The sequence below is a fragment of the Amblyraja radiata genome, chromosome 35 (assembly GCF_010909765.2).
Source record: "Amblyraja radiata isolate CabotCenter1 chromosome 35, sAmbRad1.1.pri, whole genome shotgun sequence".
NCBI lineage: Eukaryota > Metazoa > Chordata > Chondrichthyes > Rajiformes > Rajidae > Amblyraja > Amblyraja radiata.
The window spans coordinates 2,796,150-2,804,141 of NC_045990.1; positions in this window are offsets into that span (position 1 = coordinate 2,796,150).

The window sequence follows — 7,992 nt, forward strand, 5'->3', positions numbered from 1 at the left end:
GTCACCTATTATTTTTCTCCAGAGATGCTGCCTGACCTGCTGAGTTACTCCAGCATTTTGCGTCTACCTTGAGTGACATAACCTTTTGAGTTGGATGTCCAGCTCGGAGAGATAATGCTACCAATACTGCTGGGAGATAATTGGCTGGGTGAAAGACCCACTGGTGTGCTGGATATTTACTGGTCTTCGGGGCAAGGAGCTGTTCACAATCAGGCTTAAGCGCAGAGGAATATGCTGATAGTTTTGTGGGATTGTCACAAAATATGTATGGGGAAAAAGTCCACAGATTAAGGCCTTATGGCCACTGCAGACAAAGCTTGTATTTAAACCACATCCTCCCCTGGACTGGAAAGAGAGTATATACAAGGAAAATTGATGTCCTGCTGACTTAATGTACTGCAATGTACTTAATGTACTGCAATGTACTGCAATGTACATTAAGTCACCAGGACATCATTTTTCCTTACATACTTAATGTAATGTACTGCAAATTTTACACACAAATACTATTTTGTAAATACCTGTAGTACAAATATTTACAATGAATTAAGATTATTATACAGACTCTACATTACAATTGGTGGTCATCAAGCTGTGTTTCATTTTCAAGATTTTCTGCATCTCTGGCAGTGATTTTTGAACTACAATTTAGCTAAGAATTTAAAAAAACTCGTAAACCTTTTGGTATTGTCTTTACTCTGTGTTTAATAATTATTTTACTAACAGAAATTATGTCTCCCTACTTCTATCAAAATGTTATTTGCTTTAACTCTCCCAGCTCTACTTATCGATATCCCACATCAGGAACACAGCTTAGCATGTGATCACATAGCTTTTTGTGATAACTTCCTGTGCACAAGTCAGCAGACGTGCTCCTCTGGTATCTTTACTTTCTATCTTCCATCCACAATGAATGATGATCATTATTCATAAGCACATAGAAACATAGAAAATAGGGGCAGGAGTAGGCCATTCGGCCCTTCGAGCCTGCACCGCCATTCAATATGATCATGGCTGATCATCCAACTCAGTATCCTGCACATTATTATCTTTAAACTGATTTGGGCTGTCGTTAAAGAAAGGCATGCGTGCACAGCTAAGACATCTTTCCAGTCTATGGTGCTTTAAAGAAATGAAACCTTTATTCAGTATTCTGTGCTAACGTAAACAACTTCTGTGCAACAAGCTTCCATACAAACAATATTGAGGAATAAATGTAGGCCAGAATACTGAGTTGAACTTTGCTGCTCTACTTAAAAATAATGCATTTCATGCATAACATTCTTTATGACCTCCTCCTAGTAGAGCAGAGCCTTGACATCATCGAGAATATAGCGTAGCAGCTCCTCCACATTATTGGCCTACATTCTAGTGCTTCATTATCTGGACTGGTATTTGATCAAACAACTTTCATACAAAATGATGAAAGCTAAGCTACAGTATATACAAAATACCGATCCACAAATAGTTCCCAAAGATGGTCAATTTGAGTAATGTATAGAGATGTAATATTGGGGTTAACCCAAAATAAAAATAAACAATTACATAGAATTAGGTTATTTCAACATTTTGTACGATTTCAATATTATCCGTTACTTCACAAGATCTGGTGATAACATAGAGTAAACCTCTTGGCTTAAACAGTATTACAAACCTCATATTCTATCTTTTCTATTGTTAAAGCACCACAAGTTAAAAATAGTGACACTTGCAGCATACTAAAGAATAATAAAGCTTTATTTTGTTGATACTTGTTGGCTGAAATCATATCAATACATTTGGAAACAATAAATGAGGCAACTGTCAACCCTTAATATGCACTTAGTTCTGTTTTCATAGCCCTAACACACTTCATAAGAATTCCTTTGTCCACCGCTATTGATATTTTATTTTAAATCTATCTGCAATAGTAATGTAGCATTGGGCCTGCCAGTAAAATTAAAGGACAGCTCAGTGGCACAGCTAGTAGAGCTGCTGCCTCATAATAGTAGACATGGCTCCAGGGTGACATGGCTCCAGGGTCAAAAAGGGCCACTTTTCAACAAAATTGTATAAGGGGTAAGAGTGTTGTAAAAACAAGCCTGAAGGCTTTGTGTCTCAATGCAAGGAGCATTCGTAATAAGGTGGATGAGTTGAATGTGCAGATAGCTATTAATGACTATGATATAGTTGGGATCACGGAGACATGGCTCCAGGGTGACCAAGGCTGGGAGCTGAACATCCAGGGATATTCAATATTCAGGAGGGATAGAGAGAAAGGAAAAGGAGGTGGGGTAGCGTTGCTGATTAGAGAGGAGATTAACGCAATGGAAAGGAAGGACATTAGTTTGCAGGATGTGGAATCAGTATGGGTAGAGCTGCGAAACACTAAGGGGCAGAAAACGCTGGTGGGTGTTGTGTACAGGCCACCTAACAGTAGTAGTAAAGTTGGAGATGGTATCAAACAGGAAATTAGAAATGCGTGCGACAAAGGCAAAACCGTTATAATGGGTGACTTCAATCTACATATAGATTGGGTGAATCAAATTGGCAGGGGTGCTGAGGAAGAGGATTTTTTGGAATGTATGCGGGATAGTTATCTAAATCAACATGTAGAGGAACCAACGAGAGAGCAGGCTATTTTAGACTGGGTATTGAGTAATGAGGAAGGGTTAGTTAGCAGTCTTGTTGTACGTGCCCCCTTGGGCAAGAGTGACCATAATATGGTTGAGTTCTTCATTAGGATGGAGAGTGACATTGTTAATTCAGAAACAATGGTTCTGAACTTAAAGAAAGATAACTTTGAGGGTATGAGACGTGAATTGGCCAAGATTGACTGGCAATTAATTCTAAAAGGGTTGACAGTGGATATGCAATGGAAGACATTTAAAGACTGCATGGATGAACTACAAAAATTGTTCATCCCAGTTTGGCAAAAGAATAAATCAGGGAAGGTAGTGCATCCGTGGATAACAAGGGAAATCAGGGATAGTATCAAAGCGAAGGATGATGCGTACAAATTAGCCAGAAAAAGCAGCATACCGGAGGACTGGGAGAAATTCAGAGACCAGCAGAGGAGGACAAAGGGCTTAATTAGGAAAGGAAAAATAGATTATGAAAGAAAACTGGCAGGGAACATAAAAACTGACTGCAAATGTTTTTATAGATATGTGAAAAGAAAGAGATTAGTTAAAACAAATGTAGGTCCCTTGCAGTCAGAAACGGGTGAGTTGATCATGGGGAACAAGGATATGGCGGACCAATTGAATAACTACTTTGGTTCCGTCTTCACTAAGGAAGACATAAATAATCTGCCGGAAATAGCAAGGGACCGCAGGTCAAAGGAGTTGGAGGAATTCAGTGAAATCCAGGTTAGCCGGGAAGTGGTGTTGGGTAAATTAAATGGATTAAAGGCCGATAAATCCCCAGGGCCAGATAGGCTGCATCCCAGAGTACTTAAGGAAGTAGCTCCAGAAATAGTGGATGCATTAGTAATAATCTTTCAAAACTCTTTAGATTCTGGAGTAGTTCCTGAGGATTGGCGGGTAGCAAACGTAACCCCACTTTTTAAGAAGGGAGGGAGAGAAAACGGGGAATTACAGACCAGTTAGTGTAACATCGGTAGTGGGGAAACTGCTAGAGTCAGTTATTAAAGATGGGATAGCAGCACATTTGGAAAGTGGTGAAATCATTGGACAAAGTCAGCATGGATTTACAAAAGGTAAATCATGTCTGACGAATCTTATAGAATTTTTCGAGGATGTAACTAGTAGCGTGGATAGGGGAGAACCAGTGGATGTGGTGTATCTGGACTTCCAGAAGGCTTTCGACAAGGTCCCACATAAGAGATTAGTATACAAACTTAAAGCACACGGCATTGGGGGTTCAGTATTGATGTGGATAGAGAACTGGCTGGCAAACAGGAAGCAAAGAGTAGGAGTAAACGGGTCCTTTTCACAATGGCAGGCAGTGACTAGTGGGGTACCGCAAGGCTCAGTGCTGGGACCCCAGCTATTTACAATATATATTAATGATCTGGATGAGGGAATTGAAGGCAATATCTCCAAGTTTGCGGATGACACTAAGCTGGGGGGCAGTGTTAGCTGTGAGGAGGATGCTAGGAGACTGCAAGGTGACTTGGATAGGCTGGGTGAGTGGGCAAATGTTTGGCAGATGCAGTATAATGTGGATAAATGTGAGGTTATCCATTTTGGTGGCAAAAACAGGAAAGCAGACTATTATCTAAATGGTGGCCGACTAGGAAAAGGGGAGATGCAGCGAGACCTGGGTGTCATGGTACACCAGTCATTGAAAGTGGGCATGCAGGTGCAGCAGGCAGTGAAGAAAGCGAATGGTATGTTAGCTTTCATAGCAAAAGGATTTGAGTATAGGAGCAGGGAGGTTCTACTGCAGTTGTACAGGGTCTTGGTGAGACCACACCTGGAGTATTGCGTACAGTTTTGGTCTCCAAATCTGAGGAAGGACATTATTGCCATAGAGGGAGTGCAGAGAAGGTTCACCAGACTGATTCCTGGGATGTCAGGGCTGTCTTATGAAGAAAGACTGGATAGACTTGGTTTATACTCTCTAGAATTTAGGAGATTGAGAGGGGATCTTATAGAAACTTACAAAATTCTTAAGGGGTTGGACAGGCTAGATGCAGGAAGATTGCTCCCGATGTTGGGGAAGTCCAGGACAAGGGGTCACAGCTTAAGGATAAGGGGGAAATCCTTTAAAACCGAGATGAGAAGAACTTTTTTCACACAGAGAGTGGTGAATCTCTGGAACTCCCTGCCACAGAGGGTAGTCGAGGCCAGTTCATTGGCTATATTTAAGAGGGAGTTAGATGTGGCCCTTGTGGCTAAGGGGATCAGAGGGTATGGAGAGAAGGCAGGTACGGGATACTGAGTTGGATGTTCAGCCATGATCATATTGAATGGCGGTGCAGGCTCGAAGGGCCGAATGGCCTACTCCTGCACCTAATTTCTATGTTTCTATAACTCCAACCATTTGGTTCATCCCGAACCTCCATTGTTGTGTGTGTGGAGCAATGCATGTTCTCCATGTTACCACACGAGTTTCTTCCAGTTTCCTCCCACATTCCCAAAGGTGCAGGGTGGTAAATTAATTGACCATTGAAAATTGCAGGATCAGGTGAGTGGCAGAATCTGGTAAAGAACTGATAGAAATGTGGGGGAAATGGATTTGTTTAGATGTATATTTGATGGTAACCATGGATTTAGTGGGCAGAACACGCTGTTTCAGTGCTGTATGGCGCTTTAATTTAAAAAAGACAAAGTTCTAGAAATAGTTAATCAGCACCCGCAGACTTAGTTTATTTTAGTTTAGAGATATAACGAGGAAACACGCCCTTTGGCCCTCTCATGGCCACTAGGGATGGACAATATATACTAGTTTGTCAGAGTTATCTACACGCCATAAGCAAATAAAGAAAATGTGTAGCGCCTATGTATGTTACAAAAGGCCCCATTATTTGGACCCTTATGTTGAGCAGTGCTAGCACTGCTGCAAACAATGATGGATGGAAAAGTAAATGGGGTCATACATTTCAAAATCTCAGTGTAGCAGAATTCTCCTGAAATTGGGCCAAATTTCCAGGCAGTTACTCAGTACCACAATGAGGGGCTGGTCCCCACCTAATCTCTGATCCTGCACACATTCCATATACAGTGCTGTTTCAGGCTTTGCTGGATCTGCTTAGTTTGTTAACAGTTTGTGAAAGAGTTGTCTCGTCACGAAATTCCTTCGCAAATAATTGAGTGATTTCAATCATACTTTAGTTCTCAGATTTCTACATTTTGTCCAAAAATGAGTGATTACAAAGCAATCAGTATGAAGAACTTCCTGTTTATAGCTACACACCAACAAAATATACTTTACAAGTGGTTAGTTTCCATGTTGTCTGTCCTTGCTGGATGGTGTTTCTTTCCATCCTGGCAAGGTCCAAATTCCTGAAAATTAAGTGAAAAAATGTCAAATTGTTCATGATTTAGGCCAATTTTTACCCTTTCCCCATTCAGACGGTGTAAAGACTTTTTGCAATTTTTGTTTTGTATATTTTTTATTCAGAATAAAATGTTTTTGAAACGATTTTTTCCCCTTTTCTTTCCAAGTCAAGTCAAGTCAAGTTTATTCGTCACATACACATCACGGACTTTGTGCAAAAAACAAACAAACAACAAACAACAAACTACAAACAGAATGGAACAGAATCACATATTCTTTTACATATTACATATTGTGGGCGGAAGGAAAAAGGGAAAAAACACCAATTTTAAAAAAAAAACAGTAGAATGTTACAGTAAAGTTAGTCCCTGGTGAGGTAGGAGTTTACAGTCCTAATGGCCTCTGGAACTCCTTCTCAACCTCTCCGTTCTCACAGCATGGCAATGGAGGCGTTTGCCTGACCGTAGCAGCTGGAACAGTCCGTTGCAGAGGTGGAAGGGGTCTCCCATGATCTTATTGGCTCTGGAGTTACACCTTCTGATGTATAGATCCTGCAGAGAGGCGAGTGAAGTTCCCATAGTGCATTCGGCCGAACGCACTACTCTCTGCAGAGCCTTCTTGTCCTGGGCAGAGCAGTTCCCAAACCAAATTGTGATATTTCCAGACAGGATGCTTTTCACAGCCGCTGAGTAGAAGTACTGGAGGATCCTCAGAGACACTCTGAATTTCCTCAATTGCCCTAGGTGGTCCGATCAAAGGTCTGGTTTAATGAGGATATGGCACCATTTTAGTGACTCATGATACAAAATTGGACAATCAGTGCCCCAGACCATTCCAAGGTGAGATACATGACAACAACATCCATCTCTTTCTCATCAAACGTCCCAGTTTCCTGCAGAGTTCACAGTAATTATCAATAGAGGGGCCATGGCCAAGTTCCTCTCTTCCTAACTGAGGGTCAACACTAGCAATCTATTTTTCCCAATGAGTTCAACTAACAATGCAGATATCAGGGATGGGACATCTGAGGAGATATGATGCTTCCCTGTTAAAAGGAGATGACAATGAATCATGCTTCTTTACATCCCAAAGAGCCCAAAGGTACTTTAAACTTAGGATTTAAGACGACAAAGGAGATCAAGGGAAGGGGAGATGGCAGGCCAGAAGCGGAATTGGAAAGCTCAGTTGATGCTGTTTTTGAGAAGACTTTCGAGGATGTAAAGGGGAGAAACAAGATGGGGGAAGTAATGGTTGCATAGTGCAGCAAAGATAGTTGAGTGCTCTGTTGCAGATGAGAACACAGATTTCAAACATTTGCCAGAGTTTCAAGGATTGGAAAAAGAATGTGCAGAATTTCAGGATGTGAAACATCCGTCAGAGAGTGTATAAGACAGAATCCCCCAGAACAGTGTAAAATGTAAAAATAATTTGATACATTTATAGATTGATCAGCTATGAGAAACCAGACAGCAAAGAGGCAGTAATGGTACTGAAATGGAAGCTGAGTAGAACTGACCATTGCAATACCAATCTCGTCGTAAAAAATATCTTGAGCAACAGAGATGTGGGAATTAGGATGAAGCAGCACCCAGCGTCACTTTACCAAATATCTCTGCAATGTAGATAACTCACCTCACTTTACAATATCATTTTCGGGTTCGACTAAAATAGAACGTAAATATGAATTAGAGTTAATGGGAATTAGCATCTAAAAACTTTATAAACAAATAACATTTAATTCCTGGTTTAAAGGTTAAGTCGGTACTAAATAAACAAGGTTTTTGAAAATAGCAGACGCAATGTACTTTTTCAACCAATTAATAATTTTCATTGAAAGTTAATGCCATTGCTGTCCAATTTAAAAGTAGCAGAAGTTATGAGTTTTCCTTGTAGACAAATTTGAGTGCTAAATGTGGCAGCAATAAATTCAATTACTTCTCTCTGTTGCTGGAAAGATAAATTCTTTCTCTGAGCTGAACAGACCAGGAATGGCCTAAGTTTGAACCTAAACACATTGAGTGAACAGTTTTTCATCACAGCAGGATC